The sequence below is a fragment of the Oncorhynchus nerka genome, unplaced genomic scaffold (genome assembly GCF_034236695.1).
Source record: "Oncorhynchus nerka isolate Pitt River unplaced genomic scaffold, Oner_Uvic_2.0 unplaced_scaffold_21___fragment_4___debris, whole genome shotgun sequence".
Lineage (NCBI taxonomy): Eukaryota > Metazoa > Chordata > Actinopteri > Salmoniformes > Salmonidae > Oncorhynchus > Oncorhynchus nerka.
The window spans coordinates 219890-236890 of record NW_027040336.1 but is presented as its reverse complement, the minus strand read 5'-3'; the positions used below and the strand labels follow the sequence as shown (position 1 = coordinate 236890).

The 17001-nt window shown below is 41.7% G+C and overlaps 23 non-coding genes across 23 annotated transcripts; all 23 read right to left on the bottom strand.

The window, feature by feature from the left end:
* Nucleotides 1-70: 70 nt before the first annotated feature.
* trnan-guu (transfer RNA asparagine (anticodon GUU)) lies at nt 71-144 on the bottom strand. The gene has a single exon. It is a non-coding gene; the product is annotated as a tRNA-Asn (tRNA).
* An 871-nt stretch (nt 145-1015) lies between these two features.
* On the bottom strand, nt 1016-1089 carry trnan-guu (transfer RNA asparagine (anticodon GUU)). Its single transcript has one exon. It is a non-coding gene; the product is annotated as a tRNA-Asn (tRNA).
* A 189-nt stretch (nt 1090-1278) lies between these two features.
* Nucleotides 1279-1352, bottom strand: trnan-guu (transfer RNA asparagine (anticodon GUU)). The gene has a single exon. It is a non-coding gene; the product is annotated as a tRNA-Asn (tRNA).
* Nucleotides 1353-1538: 186 nt separating this feature from the next.
* trnan-guu (transfer RNA asparagine (anticodon GUU)) lies at nt 1539-1612 on the bottom strand. Its single transcript has one exon. It is a non-coding gene; the product is annotated as a tRNA-Asn (tRNA).
* Nucleotides 1613-2483: 871 nt separating this feature from the next.
* On the bottom strand, nt 2484-2557 carry trnan-guu (transfer RNA asparagine (anticodon GUU)). The gene has a single exon. It is a non-coding gene; the product is annotated as a tRNA-Asn (tRNA).
* A 188-nt stretch (nt 2558-2745) lies between these two features.
* trnan-guu (transfer RNA asparagine (anticodon GUU)) lies at nt 2746-2819 on the bottom strand. The gene has a single exon. It is a non-coding gene; the product is annotated as a tRNA-Asn (tRNA).
* Nucleotides 2820-3691: 872 nt separating this feature from the next.
* trnan-guu (transfer RNA asparagine (anticodon GUU)) lies at nt 3692-3765 on the bottom strand. Its single transcript has one exon. It is a non-coding gene; the product is annotated as a tRNA-Asn (tRNA).
* Nucleotides 3766-4217: 452 nt separating this feature from the next.
* trnan-guu (transfer RNA asparagine (anticodon GUU)) lies at nt 4218-4291 on the bottom strand. The gene has a single exon. It is a non-coding gene; the product is annotated as a tRNA-Asn (tRNA).
* An 872-nt stretch (nt 4292-5163) lies between these two features.
* Nucleotides 5164-5237, bottom strand: trnan-guu (transfer RNA asparagine (anticodon GUU)). The gene has a single exon. It is a non-coding gene; the product is annotated as a tRNA-Asn (tRNA).
* A 189-nt stretch (nt 5238-5426) lies between these two features.
* Nucleotides 5427-5500, bottom strand: trnan-guu (transfer RNA asparagine (anticodon GUU)). The gene has a single exon. It is a non-coding gene; the product is annotated as a tRNA-Asn (tRNA).
* An 872-nt stretch (nt 5501-6372) lies between these two features.
* On the bottom strand, nt 6373-6446 carry trnan-guu (transfer RNA asparagine (anticodon GUU)). Its single transcript has one exon. It is a non-coding gene; the product is annotated as a tRNA-Asn (tRNA).
* Nucleotides 6447-8547: 2101 nt separating this feature from the next.
* Nucleotides 8548-8621, bottom strand: trnan-guu (transfer RNA asparagine (anticodon GUU)). Its single transcript has one exon. It is a non-coding gene; the product is annotated as a tRNA-Asn (tRNA).
* A 188-nt stretch (nt 8622-8809) lies between these two features.
* On the bottom strand, nt 8810-8883 carry trnan-guu (transfer RNA asparagine (anticodon GUU)). Its single transcript has one exon. It is a non-coding gene; the product is annotated as a tRNA-Asn (tRNA).
* An 872-nt stretch (nt 8884-9755) lies between these two features.
* On the bottom strand, nt 9756-9829 carry trnan-guu (transfer RNA asparagine (anticodon GUU)). The gene has a single exon. It is a non-coding gene; the product is annotated as a tRNA-Asn (tRNA).
* A 190-nt stretch (nt 9830-10019) lies between these two features.
* On the bottom strand, nt 10020-10093 carry trnan-guu (transfer RNA asparagine (anticodon GUU)). Its single transcript has one exon. It is a non-coding gene; the product is annotated as a tRNA-Asn (tRNA).
* An 873-nt stretch (nt 10094-10966) lies between these two features.
* On the bottom strand, nt 10967-11040 carry trnan-guu (transfer RNA asparagine (anticodon GUU)). The gene has a single exon. It is a non-coding gene; the product is annotated as a tRNA-Asn (tRNA).
* A 189-nt stretch (nt 11041-11229) lies between these two features.
* On the bottom strand, nt 11230-11303 carry trnan-guu (transfer RNA asparagine (anticodon GUU)). The gene has a single exon. It is a non-coding gene; the product is annotated as a tRNA-Asn (tRNA).
* A 1789-nt stretch (nt 11304-13092) lies between these two features.
* On the bottom strand, nt 13093-13166 carry trnan-guu (transfer RNA asparagine (anticodon GUU)). Its single transcript has one exon. It is a non-coding gene; the product is annotated as a tRNA-Asn (tRNA).
* Nucleotides 13167-14034: 868 nt separating this feature from the next.
* On the bottom strand, nt 14035-14108 carry trnan-guu (transfer RNA asparagine (anticodon GUU)). Its single transcript has one exon. It is a non-coding gene; the product is annotated as a tRNA-Asn (tRNA).
* Nucleotides 14109-14297: 189 nt separating this feature from the next.
* On the bottom strand, nt 14298-14371 carry trnan-guu (transfer RNA asparagine (anticodon GUU)). The gene has a single exon. It is a non-coding gene; the product is annotated as a tRNA-Asn (tRNA).
* An 872-nt stretch (nt 14372-15243) lies between these two features.
* Nucleotides 15244-15317, bottom strand: trnan-guu (transfer RNA asparagine (anticodon GUU)). Its single transcript has one exon. It is a non-coding gene; the product is annotated as a tRNA-Asn (tRNA).
* Nucleotides 15318-15769: 452 nt separating this feature from the next.
* Nucleotides 15770-15843, bottom strand: trnan-guu (transfer RNA asparagine (anticodon GUU)). Its single transcript has one exon. It is a non-coding gene; the product is annotated as a tRNA-Asn (tRNA).
* An 870-nt stretch (nt 15844-16713) lies between these two features.
* Nucleotides 16714-16787, bottom strand: trnan-guu (transfer RNA asparagine (anticodon GUU)). The gene has a single exon. It is a non-coding gene; the product is annotated as a tRNA-Asn (tRNA).
* Nucleotides 16788-17001: the final 214 nt, after the last annotated feature.

Sequence of the window (17001 nt, the reverse complement as noted above, 5' to 3'; positions counted from 1 at the left end):
ATAACAGGAATCTCATTACAGGTTCAGGATGTCACATCCACATCATGGAGCACAACAAACTGAGAACTGTCGTCTCTGGGTGGGCTCGAACCACCAACCTTTAGATTAACAGTCTAACGCGCTAACCAATTGCGCCACAGAGACTTGTGGTGTAATTGACCCTGACGCTTGATCACTGGCCATTCGTGCTCTCATCCAACTGAACATGGAGTTTACGAAACAACAACACTTTGTTCCAATGGTTGTGTTAACGTGCATCAAAAGTGCAGCAACATTTTCAAGGAAGTAGACCTGTAGTTTTCTAATGTTTGTTAGCTTTTTGAATGGCCTTAAAAGGGCAAAAATGTAGTGCAATGTTCGTCAGCGCAACATTATATTAAAAGGCATCTGTCAGGAGTAAATTCAGCCGCAATCACAAATATATTCTGATAAATATATATTTTAAACAACTGCATTTTCACAAACGTAATATATAATCGCCAAGCCCATTCAAAATAATTAGGGGACTGACTCCGGAAGAATGATGAAGTGGCTAGTCACTTTCATGGCGTATAGGCGTACATATACACACAAACACACTGGACCAACATTGTCCTTCTCACGAGATAAATATAAATGCTAAGGTTTTTCATGCCAGATTGACATCATTTACGTTGTCATACCAGCCAGATTAATAAGAATAAATTATATGTTCCTTGGAGAACACAGAATGATCAAGCTATTGAGTAACAGAAGATCAGAGACCATTGACAGCCATTTTACCAGTAGGTATAGTAACTTGTTATCTTTCAGGTTCAACAACACACCAATCACATGTGACAACAGGAAACACAGCAGGTCAAAAGCAGGCTTACTGTAAGGCCAGGAATGTCTTCCATATCACTGGGAACAGAAAGACAGCATCCCTGGGTGGGCTCAAATCACCACTTTTAAATTAACAGTCTAACGCGCCAACCTATTCCATCACAGAGACTTGTCATATCCACATCATGGAGCAAAACAAACTGAGAACTGTCGTCCCTGGGTGGGCTCGAACCACCAACCTTTAGATTAACAGTCTAACGCGCTAACCAATTGCGCCACAGAGACTTGTGGTGTGATTGACCCTGACGCTTGATCGCTGGCCATTCGTGCTCTCATCCAACTGAACATGGAGTTGTCGAAACAACAACACTTTGTTCCAATGGTTTGACCATCAGCAGGGTAAAATAACAGGAATCTCATTACAGGTTCAGGATGTCACATCCACATCATGGAGCACAACAAACTGAGAACTGTCGTCTCTGGGTGGGCTCGAACCACCAACCTTTAGATTAACAGTCTAACGCGCTAACCAATTGCGCCACAGAGACTTGTGGTGTGATTGACCCTGACGCTTGATCGCTGGCCATTCGTGCTCTCATCCAACTGAACATGGAGTTTCAACAACAACACTTTGTTCCAATGGTTTGACCATCAGCAGGGTAAAATAACAGGAATCTCATTACAGGTTCAGGATGTCACATCCACATCATGGAGCACAACAAACTGAGAACTGTCGTCTCTGGGTGGGCTCGAACCACCAACCTTTAGATTAACAGTCTAACGCGCTAACCAATTGCGCCACAGAGACTTGTGGTGTAATTGACCCTGACGCTTGATCACTGGCCATTCGTGCTCTCATCCAACTGAACATGGAGTTTACGAAACAACAACACTTTGTTCCAATGGTTGTGTTAACGTGCATCAAAAGTGCAGCAACATTTTCAAGGAAGTAGACCTGTAGTTTTCTAATGTTTGTTAGCTTTTTGAATGGCCTTAAAAGGGCAAAAATGTAGTGCAATGTTCTCAGCGCAACATTATATTAAAAGGCATCTGTCAGGAGTAAATTCAGCCGCAATCACAAATATATTCTGATAAATATATATTTTAAACAACTGCATTTTCACAAACGTAATATATAATCGCCAAGCCCATTCAAAATAATTAGGGGACTGACTCCGGAAGAATGATGAAGTGGCTAGTCACTTTCATGGCGTATAGGCGTACATATACACACAAACACACTGGACCAACATTGTCCTTCTCACGAGATAAATATAAATGCTAAGGTTTTTCATGCCAGATTGACATCATTTACGTTGTCATACCAGCCAGATTAATAAGAATAAATTATATGTTCCTTGGAGAACACAGAATGATCAAGCTATTGAGTAACAGAAGATCAGAGACCATTGACAGCCATTTTACCAGTAGGTATAGTAACTTGTTATCTTTCAGGTTCAACAACACACCAATCACATGTGACAACAGGAAACACAGCAGGTCAAAAGCAGGCTTACTGTAAGGCCAGGAATGTCTTCCATATCACTGGGAACAGAAAGACAGCATCCCTGGGTGGGCTCAAATCACCAACTTTTAAATTAACAGTCTAACGCGCCAACCTATTCCATCACAGAGACTTGTCATATCCACATCATGGAGCAAAACAAACTGAGAACTGTCGTCCCTGGGTGGGCTCGAACCACCAACCTTTAGATTAACAGTCTAACGCGCTAACCAATTGCGCCACAGAGACTTGTGGTGTGATTGACCCTGACGCTTGATCGCTGGCCATTCGTGCTCTCATCCAACTGAACATGGAGTTTCGAAACAACAACACTTTGTTCCAATGGTTTGACCATCAGCAGGGTAAAATAACAGGAATCTCATTACAGGTTCAGGATGTCACATCCACATCATGGAGCACAACAAACTGAGAACTGTCGTCTCTGGGTGGGCTCGAACCACCAACCTTTAGATTAACAGTCTAACGCGCTAACCAATTGCGCCACAGAGACTTGTGGTGTAATTGACCCTGACGCTTGATCACTGGCCATTCGTGCTCTCATCCAACTGAACATGGAGTTTACGAAACAACAACACTTTGTTCCAATGGTTGTGTTAACGTGCATCAAAAGTGCAGCAACATTTTCAAGGAAGTAGACCTGTAGTTTTCTAATGTTTGTTAGCTTTTTGAATGGCCTTAAAAGGGCAAAAATGTAGTGCAATGTTCGTCAGCGCAACATTATATTAAAAGGCATCTGTCAGGAGTAAATTCAGCCGCAATCACAAATATATTCTGATAAATATATATTTTAAACAACTGCATTTTCACAAACGTAATATATAATCGCCAAGCCCATTCAAAATAATTAGGGGACTGACTCCGGAAGAATGATGAAGTGGCTAGTCACTTTCATGGCGTATAGGCGTACATATACACACAAACACACTGGACCAACATTGTCCTTCTCACGAGATAAATATAAATGCTAAGGTTTTTCATGCCAGATTGACATCATTTACGTTGTCATACCAGCCAGATTAATAAGAATAAATTATATGTTCCTTGGAGAACACAGAATGATCAAGCTATTGAGTAACAGAAGATCAGAGACCATTGACAGCCATTTTACCAGTAGGTATAGTAACTTGTTATCTTTCAGGTTCAACAACACACCAATCACATGTGACAACAGGAAACACAGCAGGTCAAAAGCAGGCTTACTGTAAGGCCAGGAATGTCTTCCATATCACTGGGAACAGAAAGACAGCATCCCTGGGTGGGCTCAAATCACCAACTTTTAAATTAACAGTCTAACGCGCCAACCTATTCCATCACAGAGACTTGTCATATCCACATCATGGAGCAAAACAAACTGAGAACTGTCGTCCCTGGGTGGGCTCGAACCACCAACCTTTAGATTAACAGTCTAACGCGCTAACCAATTGCGCCACAGAGACTTGTGGTGTGATTGACCCTGACGCTTGATCGCTGGCCATTCGTGCTCTCATCCAACTGAACATGGAGTTGTCGAAACAACAACACTTTGTTCCAATGGTTTGACCATCAGCAGGGTAAAATAACAGGAATCTCATTACAGGTTCAGGATGTCACATCCACATCATGGAGCACAACAAACTGAGAACTGTCGTCTCTGGGTGGGCTCAAACCACCAACCTTTAGATTAACAGTCTAACGCGCTAACCAATTGCGCCACAGAGACTTGTGGTGTGATTGACCCTGACGCTTGATCGCTGGCCATTCGTGCTCTCATCCAACTGAACATGGAGTTGTCGAAACAACAACACTTTGTTCCAATGGTTTGACCATCAGCAGGGTAAAATAACAGGAATCTCATTACAGGTTCAGGATGTCACATCCACATCATGGAGCACAACAAACTGAGAACTGTCGTCTCTGGGTGGGCTCGAACCACCAACCTTTAGATTAACAGTCTAACGCGCTAACCAATTGCGCCACAGAGACTTGTGGTGTAATTGACCCTGACGCTTGATCACTGGCCATTCGTGCTCTCATCCAACTGAACATGGAGTTTACGAAACAACAACACTTTGTTCCAATGGTTGTGTTAACGTGCATCAAAAGTGCAGCAACATTTTCAAGGAAGTAGACCTGTAGTTTTCTAATGTTTGTTAGCTTTTTGAATGGCCTTAAAAGGGCAAAAATGTAGTGCAATGTTCGTCAGCGCAACATTATATTAAAAGGCATCTGTCAGGAGTAAATTCAGCCGCAATCACAAATATATTCTGATAAATATATATTTTAAACAACTGCATTTTCACAAACGTAATATATAATCGCCAAGCCCATTCAAAATAATTAGGGGACTGACTCCGGAAGAATGATGAAGTGGCTAGTCACTTTCATGGCGTATAGGCGTACATATACACACAAACACACTGGACCAACATTGTCCTTCTCACGAGATAAATATAAATGCTAAGGTTTTTCATGCCAGATTGACATCATTTACGTTGTCATACCAGCCAGATTAATAAGAATAAATTATATGTTCCTTGGAGAACACAGAATGATCAAGCTATTGAGTAACAGAAGATCAGAGACCATTGACAGCCATTTTACCAGTAGGTATAGTAACTTGTTATCTTTCAGGTTCAACAACACACCAATCACATGTGACAACAGGAAACACAGCAGGTCAAAAGCAGGCTTACTGTAAGGCCAGGAATGTCTTCCATATCACTGGGAACAGAAAGACAGCATCCCTGGGTGGGCTCAAATCACCAACTTTTAAATTAACAGTCTAACGCGCCAACCTATTCCATCACAGAGACTTGTCATATCCACATCATGGAGCAAAACAAACTGAGAACTGTCGTCCCTGGGTGGGCTCGAACCACCAACCTTTAGATTAACAGTCTAACGCGCTAACCAATTGCGCCACAGAGACTTGTGGTGTGATTGACCCTGACGCTTGATCGCTGGCCATTCGTGCTCTCATCCAACTGAACATGGAGTTGTCGAAACAACAACACTTTGTTCCAATGGTTTGACCATCAGCAGGGTAAAATAACAGGAATCTCATTACAGGTTCAGGATGTCACATCCACATCATGGAGCACAACAAACTGAGAACTGTCGTCTCTGGGTGGGCTCGAACCACCAACCTTTAGATTAACAGTCTAACGCGCTAACCAATTGCGCCACAGAGACTTGTGGTGTAATTGACCCTGACGCTTGATCACTGGCCATTCGTGCTCTCATCCAACTGAACATGGAGTTTACGAAACAACAACACTTTGTTCCAATGGTTGTGTTAACGTGCATCAAAAGTGCAGCAACATTTTCAAGGAAGTAGACCTGTAGTTTTCTAATGTTTGTTAGCTTTTTGAATGGCCTTAAAAGGGCAAAAATGTAGTGCAATGTTCGTCAGCGCAACATTATATTAAAAGGCATCTGTCAGGAGTAAATTCAGCCGCAATCACAAATATATTCTGATAAATATATATTTTAAACAACTGCATTTTCACAAACGTAATATATAATCGCCAAGCCCATTCAAAATAATTAGGGGACTGACTCCGGAAGAATGATGAAGTGGCTAGTCACTTTCATGGCGTATAGGCGTACATATACACACAAACACACTGGACCAACATTGTCCTTCTCACGAGATAAATATAAATGCTAAGGTTTTTCATGCCAGATTGACATCATTTACGTTGTCATACCAGCCAGATTAATAAGAATAAATTATATGTTCCTTGGAGAACACAGAATGATCAAGCTATTGAGTAACAGAAGATCAGAGACCATTGACAGCCATTTTACCAGTAGGTATAGTAACTTGTTATCTTTCAGGTTCAACAACACACCAATCACATGTGACAACAGGAAACACAGCAGGTCAAAAGCAGGCTTACTGTAAGGCCAGGAATGTCTTCCATATCACTGGGAACAGAAAGACAGCATCCCTGGGTGGGCTCAAATCACCAACTTTTAAATTAACAGTCTAACGCGCCAACCTATTCCACCACAGAGACTTGTCATATCCACATCATGGAGCAAAACAAACTGAGAACTTTCGTCCCTGGGTGGGCTCGAACCACCAACCTTTAGATTAACAGTCTAACGCGCTAACCAATTGCGCCACAGAGACTTGTGGTGTGATTGACCCTGACGCTTGATCGCTGGCCATTCGTGCTCTCATCCAACTGAACATGGAGTTGTCGAAACAACAACACTTTGTTCCAATGGTTTGACCATCAGCAGGGTAAAATAACAGGAATCTCATTACAGGTTCAGGATGTCACATCCATATCATGGAGCACAAGAAACTGAGAACTGTCGTCTCTGGGTGGGCTAAACCACCAACCTTGAGATTAACAGTCTAACGCGCTAACCAATTGCGCCACAGAGACTTGTGGTGTAATTGACCCTGACGCTTGATCGCTGGCCATTCGTGCTCTCATCCAACTGAACATGGAGTTTACGAAACAACAACACTTTGTTCCAATGGTTGTGTTAACGTGCATCAAAAGTGCAGCAACATTTTCAAGGAAGTAGACCTGTAGTTTTCTAATGTTTGTTAGCTTTTTGAATGGCCTTAAAAGGGCAAAAATGTAGTGCAATGTTCGTCAGCGCAACATTATATTAAAAGGCATCTGTCAGGAGTAAATTCAGCCGCAATCACAAATATATTCTGATAAATATATATTTTAAACAACTGCATTTTCACAAACGTAATATATAATCGCCAAGCCCATTCAAAATAATTAGGGGACTGACTCCGGAAGAATGATGAAGTGGCTAGTCACTTTCATGGCGTATAGGCGTACATATACACACAAACACACTGGACCAACATTGTCCTTCTCACGAGATAAATATAAATGCTAAGGTTTTTCATGCCAGATTGACATCATTTACGTTGTCATACCAGCCAGATTAATAAGAATAAATTATATGTTCCTTGGAGAACACAGAATGATCAAGCTATTGAGTAACAGAAGATCAGAGACCATTGACAGCCATTTTACCAGTAGGTATAGTAACTTGTTATCTTTCAGGTTCAACAACACACCAATCACATGTGACAACAGGAAACACAGCAGGTCAAAAGCAGGCTTACTGTAAGGCCAGGAATGTCTTCCATATCACTGGGAACAGAAAGACAGCATCCCTGGGTGGGCTCAAATCACCAACTTTTAAATTAACAGTCTAACGCGCCAACCTATTCCACACAGAGACTTGTCATATCCACATCATGGAGCAAAACAAACTGAGAACTGTCGTCCCTGGGTGGGCTCGAACCACCAACCTTTAGATTAACAGTCTAACGCTAACTAACCAATTGCGCCACAGAGACTTCATGGTGTAATTGACCCTGACGCAGGGTGATCTCTGGCCATTCGTGCTCTCATCCAACTGAACATGGAGTTTACTTTAGATTAAAACAACAACACTTTGTTCCAATGGTTGTGTTCCAACTGTGCATCAAAAACTTTGTGCAGCAACATTTTCAAGGAAGTAGACCTGTAGTTTTCTAATGTTTGTTAGCTTTTTGAATGGCCTTAAAAGGGCAAAAATGTAGTGCAATGTTCGTCAGCGCAACATTATATTAAAAGGCATCTGTCAGGAGTAAATTCAGCCGCAATCACAAATATATTCTGATAAATATATATTTTAAACAACTGCATTTTCACAAACGTAATATATAATCGCCAAGCCCATTCAAAATAATTAGGGGACTGACTCCGGAAGAATGATGAAGTGGCTAGTCACTTTCATGGCGTATAGGCGTACATATACACACAAACACACTGGACCAACATTGTCCTTCTCACGAGATAAATATAAATGCTAAGGTTTTTCATGCCAGATTGACATCATTTCCGTTGTCATACCAGCCAGATTAATAAGAATAAATTATATGTTCCTTGGAGAACACAGAATGATCAAGCTATTGAGTAACAGAAGATCAGAGACCATTGACAGCCATTTTACCAGTAGGTATAGTAACTTGTTATCTTTCAGGTTCAACAACACACCAATCACATGTGACAACAGGAAACACAGCAGGTCAAAAGCAGGCTTACTGTAAGGCCAGGAATGTCTTCCATATCACTGGGAACAGAAAGACAGCATCCCTGGGTGGGCTCAAATCACCAACTTTTAAATTAACAGTCTAACGCGCCAACCTATTCCATCACAGAGACTTGTCATATCCACATCATGGAGCAAAACAAACTGAGAACTGTCGTCCCTGGGTGGGCTCGAACCACCAACCTTTAGATTAACAGTCTAACGCGCTAACCAATTGCGCCACAGAGACTTGTGGTGTGATTGACCCTGACGCTTGATCGCTGGCCATTCGTGCTCTCATCCAACTGAACATGGAGTTTCGAAACAACAACACTTTGTTCCAATGGTTTGACCATCAGCAGGGTAAAATAACAGGAATCTCATTACAGGTTCAGGATGTCACATCCACATCATGGAGCACAACAAACTGAGAACTGTCGTCTCTGGGTGGGCTCGAACCACCAACCTTTAGATTAACAGTCTAACGCGCTAACCAATTGCGCCACAGAGACTTGTGGTGTAATTGACCCTGACGCTTGATCACTGGCCATTCGTGCTCTCATCCAACTGAACATGGAGTTTACGAAACAACAACACTTTGTTCCAATGGTTGTGTTAACGTGCATCAAAAGTGCAGCAACATTTTCAAGGAAGTAGACCTGTAGTTTTCTAATGTTTGTTAGCTTTTTGAATGGCCTTAAAAGGGCAAAAATGTAGTGCAATGTTCGTCAGCGCAACATTATATTAAAAGGCATCTGTCAGGAGTAAATTCAGCCGCAATCACAAATATATTCTGATAAATATATATTTTAAACAACTGCATTTTCACAAACGTAATATATAATCGCCAAGCCCATTCAAAATAATTAGGGGACTGACTCCGGAAGAATGATGAAGTGGCTAGTCACTTTCATGGCGTATAGGCGTACATATACACACAAACACACTGGACCAACATTGTCCTTCTCGCGAGATAAATATAAATGCTAAGGTTTTTCATGCCAGATTGACATCATTTACGTTGTCATACCAGCCAGATTAATAAGAATAAATTATATGTTCCTTGGAGAACACAGAATGATCAAGCTATTGAGTAACAGAAGATCAGAGACCATTGACAGCCATTTTACCAGTAGGTATAGTAACTTGTTATCTTTCAGGTTCAACAACACACCAATCACATGTGACAACAGGAAACACAGCAGGTCAAAAGCAGGCTTACTGTAAGGCCAGGAATGTCTTCCATATCACTGGGAACAGAAAGACAGCATCCCTGGGTGGGCTCAAATCACCAACTTTTAAATTAACAGTCTAACGCGCCAACCTATTCCACCACAGAGACTTGTCATATCCACATCATGGAGCAAAACAAACTGAGAACTTTCGTCCCTGGGTGGGCTCGAACCACCAACCTTTAGATTAACAGTCTAACGCGCTAACCAATTGCGCCACAGAGACTTGTGGTGTGATTGACCCTGACGCTTGATCGCTGGCCATTCGTGCTCTCATCCAACTGAACATGGAGTTGTCGAAAACAACAACACTTTGTTCCAATGGTTTGACCATCAGCAGGGTAAAATAACAGGAATCTCATTACAGGTTCAGGATGTCACATCCACATCATGGAGCACAACAAACTGAGAACTGTCGTCTCTGGGTGGGCTCGAACCACCAACCTTTAGATTAACAGTCTAACGCGCTAACCAATTGCGCCACAGAGACTTGTGGTGTAATTGACCCTGACGCTTGATCACTGGCCATTCGTGCTCTCATCCAACTGAACATGGAGTTTACGAAACAACAACACTTTGTTCCAATGGTTGTGTTAACGTGCATCAAAAGTGCAGCAACATTTTCAAGGAAGTAGACCTGTAGTTTTCTAATGTTTGTTAGCTTTTTGAATGGCCTTAAAAGGGCAAAAATGTAGTGCAATGTTCGTCAGCGCAACATTATATTAAAAGGCATCTGTCAGGAGTAAATTCAGCCGCAATCACAAATATATTCTGATAAATATATATTTTAAACAACTGCATTTTCACAAACGTAATATATAATCGCCAAGCCCATTCAAAAATAATTAGGGGACTGACTCCGGAAGAATGATGAAGTGGCTAGTCACTTTCATGGCGTATAGGCGTACATATACACACAAACACACTGGACCAACATTGTCCTTCTCACGAGATAAATATAAATGCTAAGGTTTTTCATGCCAGATTGACATCATTTACGTTGTCATACCAGCCAGATTAATAAGAATAAATTATATGTTCCTTGGAGAACACAGAATGATCAAGCTATTGAGTAACAGAAGATCAGAGACCATTGACAGCCATTTTACCAGTAGGTATAGTAACTTGTTATCTTTCAGGTTCAACAACACACCAATCACATGTGACAACAGGAAACACAGCAGGTCAAAAGCAGGCTTACTGTAAGGCCAGGAATGTCTTCCATATCACTGGGAACAGAAAGACAGCATCCCTGGGTGGGCTCAAATCACCAACTTTTAAATTAACAGTCTAACGCGCCAACCTATTCCATCACAGAGACTTGTCATATCCACATCATGGAGCAAAACAAACTGAGAACTGTCGTCCCTGGGTGGGCTCGAACCACCAACCTTTAGATTAACAGTCTAACGCGCTAACCAATTGCGCCACAGAGACTTGTGGTGTGATTGACCCTGACGCTTGATCGCTGGCCATTCGTGCTCTCATCCAACTGAACATGGAGTTGTCGAAACAACAACACTTTGTTCCAATGGTTTGACCATCAGCAGGGTAAAATAACAGGAATCTCATTACAGGTTCAGGATGTCACATCCACATCATGGAGCACAACAAACTGAGAACTGTCGTCTCTGGGTGGGCTCGAACCACCAACCTTTAGATTAACAATCTAACGCGCTAACCAATTGCGCCACAGAGACTTGTGGTGTAATTGATGGTTTGACCTCAGCAGGGTAAAATAACGCAGGTTTGATCACTGGCCATTCGTGCTCTCATCCAACTGAACATGGAGTTTACGAAACAACAACACTTTGTTCCAATGGTTGTGTTAACGTGCATCAAAAGTGCAGCAACATTTTCAAGGAAGTAGACCTGTAGTTTTCTAATGTTTGTTAAATTTTGAATGGCCTTAAAAGGGCAAAAATGTAGTGCAATGTTCGTCAGCGCAACATTATATTAAAAGGCATCTGTCAGGAGTAAATTCAGCCGCAATCACAAATATATTCTGATAAATATATATTTTAAACAACTGCATTTTCACAAACGTAATATATAATCGCCAAGCCCATTCAAAATAATTAGGGGACTGACTCCGGAAGAATGATGAAGTGGCTAGTCACTTTCATGGCGTATAGGCGTACATATACACACAAACACACTGGACCAACATTGTCCTTCTCACGAGATAAATATAAAAGCTAAGGTTTTTCATGCCAGATTGACATCATTTACGTTGTCATACCAGCCAGATTAATAAGAATAAATTATATGTTCCTTGGAGAACACAGAATGATCAAGCTATTGAGTAACAGAAGATCAGAGACCATTGACAGCCATTTTACCAGTAGGTATAGTAACTTGTTATCTTTCAGGTTCAACAACACACCAATCACATGTGACAACAGGAAACACAGCAGGTCAAAAGCAGGCTTACTGTAAGGCCAGGAATGTCTTCCATATCACTGGGAACAGAAAGACAGCATCCCTGGGTGGGCTCAAATCACCAACTTTTAAATTAACAGTCTAACGCGCCAACCTATTCCATCACAGAGACTTGTCATATCCACATCATGGAGCAAAACAAACTGAGAACTTCGTCCCTGGGTGGGCTGGAGAACCACCAACCTTTAGATTAACAGTCTAACGCGCTAACCAATTGCGCCACAGAGACTTGTGGTGTAATTGACCCTGACGCTGATCGCTGGCCATTCGTGCTCTCATCCAACTGAACATGGAGTTTACGAAACAACAACACTTTGTTCCAATGGTTTGACATCAAAAGTCAGCAACATTTTCAAGGAAGTAGACCTGTAGTTTTCTAATGTTTGTTAGCTTTTTGAATGGCCTTAAAAGGGAAAAATGTAGTGCAACGTCAGCGCAACATTATATTAAAAGGCATCTGTCAGGAGTAAATTCAGCCGCAATCACAAATATATTCTGATAAATATATATTTTAAACAACTGCATTTTCACAAACGTAATATATAATCGCAAGCCCATTCAAAATAATTGGGACTGACTCCGGAAGAATGATGAAGTGGCTAGTCACTTTCATGGCGTTTACATTAACACAAACACACTGGACCAACATTGTCCTTCTCACAGATAAATATAAATGCTAAGGTTTTTCATGCCAGATTGACCCGTTGTCATACCAGCCAGATTAATAAGAATAAATTATATGTTCCTTGGAGAACACAGAATGATCAAGCTATTGAGTAACAGAAGATCAGAGACCATTGACAGCCATTTTACCAGTAGGTATAGTAACTTGTCATCTTTCAGGTTCAACAACACACCAATCACATGTGACAACAGGAAACACAGCAGGTGTGGCTTACTGTAAGGCCAGGAATGTCTTCCATATCACTGGGAACAGAAAGACAGGGCTCAAATCACCAACTTTTAAATTAACAGGAACGCGCCAACCATTCCACCACAGTTCAGGATGTCATATCCACATCATGGAGCAAACAAACTGAGAACTGTCGTCTCTGGGTGGGCTCGAACCACCAACCTTTAGATTAACAGTCTAACGCGCTAACCAATTGCGCCACAGAGACTTGTGGTGTAATTGACCCTGACGCTTGATCACTGGCCATTCGTGCTCTCATCCAACTGAACATGGAGTTTACGAAACAACAACACTTTGTTCCAATGGTTGTGTTAACGTGCATCAAAAGTGCAGCAACATTTTCAAGGAAGTAGACCTGTAGTTTTCTAATGTTTGTTAGCTTTTTGAATGGCCTTAAAAGGGCAAAAATGTAGTGCAATGTTTCAGCGCAACATTATATTAAAAGGCATCTGTCAGGAGTAAATTCAGCCGCAATCACAAATATATTCTGATAAATATATATTTTAAACAACTGCATTTTCACAAACGTAATATATAATCGCCAAGCCCATTCAAAATAATTAGGGGACTGACTCCGGAAGAATGATGAAGTGGCTAGTCACTTTCATGGCGTATAGGCGTACATATACACACAAACACACTGGACCAACATTGTCCTTCTCAGAGATAAATATAAATGCTAAGGTTTTCATGCCAGATTGACATCATTTACATTGTCATACCAGCCAGATTAATAAGAATAAATTATATGTTCCTTGGAGAACACAGAATGATCAAGCTATTGAGTAACAGAAGATCAGAGACCATTGACAGCCATTTTACCAGTAGGTATAGTAACTTGTCATCTTTCAGGTTCAACAACACACCAATCACATGTGACAACAGGAAACACAGCAGGTCAAAAGCAGGCTTACTGTAAGGCCAGGAATGTCTTCCATATCACTGGGAACAGAAAGACAGCATCCCTGGGTGGGCTCAAATCACCAACTTTTAAATTAACAGTCTAACGCGCCAACCTATTCCATCACAGAGACTTGTCATATCCACATCATGGAGCAAAACAAACTGAGAACTGTCGTCCCTGGGTGGGCTCGAACCACCAACCTTTAGATTAACAGTCTAACGCGCTAACCAATTGCGCCACAGAGACTTGTGGTGTGATTGACCCTGACGCTTGATCGCTGGCCATTCGTGCTCTCATCCAACTGAACATGGAGTTGTCGAAACAACAACACTTTGTTCCAATGGTTTGACCATCAGCAGGGTAAAATAACAGGAATCTCATTACAGGTTCAGGATGTCACATCCACATCATGGAGCACAACAAACTGAGAACTGTCGTCTCTGGGTGGGCTCGAACCACCAACCTTTAGATTAACAGTCTAACGCGCTAACCAATTGCGCCACAGAGACTTGTGGTGTAATTGACCCTGACGCTTGATCACTGGCCATTCGTGCTCTCATCCAACTGAACATGGAGTTTACGAAACAACAACACTTTGTTCCAATGGTTGTGTTAACGTGCATCAAAAGTGCAGCAACATTTTCAAGGAAGTAGACCTGTAGTTTTCTAATGTTTGTTAGCTTTTTGAATGGCCTTAAAAGGGCAAAAATGTAGTGCAATGTTCGTCAGCGCAACATTATATTAAAAGGCATCTGTCAGGAGTAAATTCAGCCGCAATCACAAATATATTCTGATAAATATATATTTTAAACAACTGCATTTTCACAAACGTAATATATAATCGCCAAGCCCATTCAAAATAATTAGGGGACTGACTCCGGAAGAATGATGAAGTGGCTAGTCACTTTCATGGCGTATAGGCGTACATATACACACAAACACACTGGACCAACATTGTCCTTCTCACGAGATAAATATAAATGCTAAGGTTTTTCATGCCAGATTGACGCCATTTCCATTGTCATACCAGCCAGATTAATAAGAATAAATTATATGTTCCTTGGAGAACACAGAATGATCAAGCTATTGAGTAACAGAAGATCAGAGACCATTGACAGCCATTTTACCAGTAGGTATAGTAACTTGTTATCTTTCAGGTTCAACAACACACCAATCACATGTGACAACAGGAAACACAGCAGGTCAAAAGCAGGCTTACTGTAAGGCCAGGAATGTCTTCCATATCACTGGGAACAGAAAGACAGCATCCCTGGGTGGGCTCAAATCACCAACTTTTAAATTAACAGTCTAACGCGCCAACCTATTCCACCACAGAGACTTGTCATATCCACATCATGGAGCAAAACAAACTGAGAACTTTCATCCCTGGGTGGGCTCGAACCACCAACCTTTAGATTAACAGTCTAACGCGCTAACCAATTGCGCCACAGAGACTTGTGGTGTGATTGACCCTGACGCTTGATCGCTGGCCATTCGTGCTCTCATCCAACTGAACATGGAGTTGTCGAAACAACAACACTTTGTTCCAATGGTTTGACCATCAGCAGGGTAAAATAACAGGAATCTCATTACAGGTTCAGGATGTCACATCCACATCATGGAGCACAACAAACTGAGAACTGTCGTCTCTGGGTGGGCTCGAACCACCAACCTTTAGATTAACAGTCTAACTCGCTAACCAATTGCGCCACAGAGACTTGTGGTGTGATTGACCCTGACGCTTGATCGCTGGCCATTCGTGCTCTCATCCAACTGAACATGGAGTTGTCGAAACAACAACACTTTGTTCCAATGGTTTGACCATCAGCAGGGTAAAATAACAGGAATCTCATTACAGGTTCAGGATGTCACATCCACATCATGGAGCCCAAATAACTGAGAACTGTCGTCTCTGGGTGGGCTCGAACCACCAACCTTTAGATTAACAGTCTAACGCGCTAACCAATTGCGCCACAGAGACTTGTGGTGTAATTGACCCTGACGCTTGATCACTGGCCATTCGTGCTCTCATCCAACTGAACATGGAGTTTACGAAACAACAACACTTTGTTCCAATGGTTGTGTTAACGTGCATCAAAAGTGCAGCAACATTTTCAAGGAAGTAGACCTGTAGTTTTCTAATGTTTGTTAGCTTTTTGAATGGCCTTAAAAGGGCAAAAATGTACTGCAATGTTCGTCAGCGCAACATTATATTAAAAGGCATCTGTCAGGAGTAAATTCAGCCGCAATCACAAATATATTCTGATAAATATATATTTTAAACAACTGCATTTTCACAAACGTAATATATAATCGCCAAGCCCATTCAAAATAATTAGGGACTGACTCCGGAAGAATGATGAAGTGGCTAGTCACTTTCATGGCGTATAGGCGTACATATACACACAAACACACTGGACCAACATTGTCCTTCTCACGAGATAAATATAAATGCTAAGGTTTTCATGCCAGATTGACGCCATTTCCATTGTCATACCAGCCAGATTAATAAGAATAAATTATATGTTCCTTGGAGAACACAGAATGATCAAGCTATTGAGTAACAGAAGATCAGAGACCATTGACAGCCATTTTACCAGTAGGTATAGTAACTTGTTATCTTTCAGGTTCAACAACACACCAATCACATGTGACAACAGGAAACACAGCAGGTCAAAAGCAGGCTTACTGTAAGGCCAGGAATGTCTTCCATATCACTGGGAACAGAAAGACAGCATCCCTGGGTGGGCTCAAATCACCAACTTTTAAATTAACAGTCTAACGCGCCAACCTATTCCATCACAGAGACTTGTCATATCCACATCATGGAGCAAAACAAACTGAGAACTGTCGTCCCTGGGTGGGCTCGAACCACCAACCTTTAGATTAACAGTCTAACGCGCTAACCAATTGCGCCACAGAGACTTGTGGTGTGATTGACCCTGACGCTTGATCGCTGGCCATTCGTGCTCTCATCCAACTGAACATGGAGTTGTCAGGAATCTCATTACAGGTTCAGGATGTCACATTCACATCATGGAGCACAACAAACTGAGAACTGTCGTCTCTGGGTGGGCTCGAACCACCAACCTTTAGATTAACAGTCACGCTAACCAATTGCGCCACAGAGACTTGTGGT